At 37.7% G+C, this 1,989-nt stretch overlaps 1 pseudogene; it reads right to left on the reverse strand.

Annotated features, from left to right (window-relative positions):
* Window positions 1-752: 752 nt before the first annotated feature.
* On the reverse strand, window positions 753-1,688 carry LOC126067892 (olfactory receptor 14A16-like; annotated as a pseudogene).
* Window positions 1,689-1,989: the final 301 nt, after the last annotated feature.

Consider the following 1,989-nt stretch of genomic DNA (forward strand, 5'->3'; position numbering starts at 1 on the left):
ACCTTAGTCACTCTGACATAGAGAAACAAACTTAATTCAAGCCAAGGTGCAGATAAGAGGTTTCTGCAAACAGCATTGACATCTAAACTCTGTTCCAAGGCAACAAGACTGGGGTCCTAGTCACAGTTCAGATCTGAGGTCAAACCCTTTAATCAGAGTCCATCATATTCTGAATACATTAAATATTGGAAAAGGAAAAAGAAAGTATGGTACTTTTGGCCACTACTCTTAGGAATGTAAATCAGTGCATCAGCTGTTAAAACAATAATTTGAACGTCTTATAAAACTGAAAATGATGAATGTTTTTAAACAACCTTATTTTCTGTGCATAGGGAAGTATATTCATTACAATAATTTGTAGTCTTAAAAAGAAGAACCTGGTAACAATGTAATGCCCATTATTAAATGAGTGTAATACAGAGAGATCTCAAATGCATAATGCTGAGTAAAAAATCAAACTGCAGAAGTATACCTATACAACTGTAAATTTAAAGAAAATACAAATAAGAGGAATGTAATCACTTCCCCAATTATACTTTCTGCTGCCTTAAATCTCTTGCTTTGGGAATTCCTACTTTATATGTATTTTTATTAAGATTAAAAAATATAGAAAAAGCGTGAACTCTATGAGTGAATAAAAATATAGTTTCCACTTATGTAAAACAGTAGAAAACCTATTGCTATTAACTGAATTGAACTCTTGTTTGTCTGAATTGAATAAAATATCCATGTAGTTGCTTTTGTGGTTGCTATTATTGTGTGATGACAATCTTTCTCAAAATTTTCCAAAAGGCGGTTTTCATGTCCTTGTTCTTCATGCTATAGGTGATGGGATTCAGGGTAGGTGGCACCACAGTATAGAAGACAGATGCCAGAAGACCTCAAACTGAAGGGGACTGTGACACTGGCTTTAGGTAGGCAATGGATCCTGTAGTTAGAAAAACAGTAACAACTACAAGGTGAGGAATACAGGTGGAAAAGGCTCTTGACCGGCATTCCACTGATGGTATCCTTAGAACCGTGACTAAGATGTGGATATAGGAAACCATGATAGAAATAAAACACAGAAAACCCAAGGATGTTGTAATGATTATGGCTCCAGTCTCAGCAAGATAATTCTCTGAGCAGGATAGTTTGAGTAGTGAAGGGATCTCACAGAAGAATTGATAGACAAAATTCGACCTACAAAATGGTAAAGAGAAGGTCACAGATGTATTCAAGAACCCAGAGACAACCCCACTGAGCCATGAAGCAGCAACCATCTGTTTACAGGCCCTTTTTTTCATGACAACCTAGTAATATAGGGGCCGGCAAATGGCTGCAAATCGGTCATAGGACATTACTGTGAGCAAGGCCAGCTCTGCTCAAGCAAACAGAACAACTAAAAAGACCTGTGCCACACACCCCAGGAAAGATATGGAACTATTTTGAGTCAAAGAATGGATGATGGCCTTGGGAACTGTGACAGAAATGAAACAAAGATCTAAGAATGACAGGGTCCTCAGGAAAAAGTACATGGGACTTTTGAGGTGCTGGTCCAAAGTGGTGAGAAGAATGATGAGGAGGTTGCCAACCAGAGCTATCAGGTAGATGAGTAAGAACAGTGTGGCGTGGAAGACTTGGTGATCCCTGATATCTGAAAATCCCATGAGGATGAATTCAGCCACCAAAGTGGTCAGATTGGCCATGATACACCTCTTCCTGGGGCTTGACAAAAGGAAAGACATTGTGAGATTCTTTTTCATACAACTAAATATTGTGTGACTCTGTTGTTTGAAAGTTACATGTTCATTTCTGCTGAATGTCGTAAAGCAAAATTATTGTATAAACACAAATTAACCAATATCTCTGTTGGTTTTCCAGTCTTCGTTATGTTTTTAAACTGCAAAGGTCTGAAATAAAATGAGGGATTAATCTTGACCTTGACCATGTAAGAGCTATGGAAGTTGGGAGAGCTGGTGTGTTAAATTATCTGAACTCAAAAAGAGA

Source organism: Elephas maximus, chromosome 2, assembly GCF_024166365.1.
Source record: "Elephas maximus indicus isolate mEleMax1 chromosome 2, mEleMax1 primary haplotype, whole genome shotgun sequence".
NCBI classification, from domain to species: Eukaryota; Metazoa; Chordata; class Mammalia; order Proboscidea; family Elephantidae; genus Elephas; species Elephas maximus.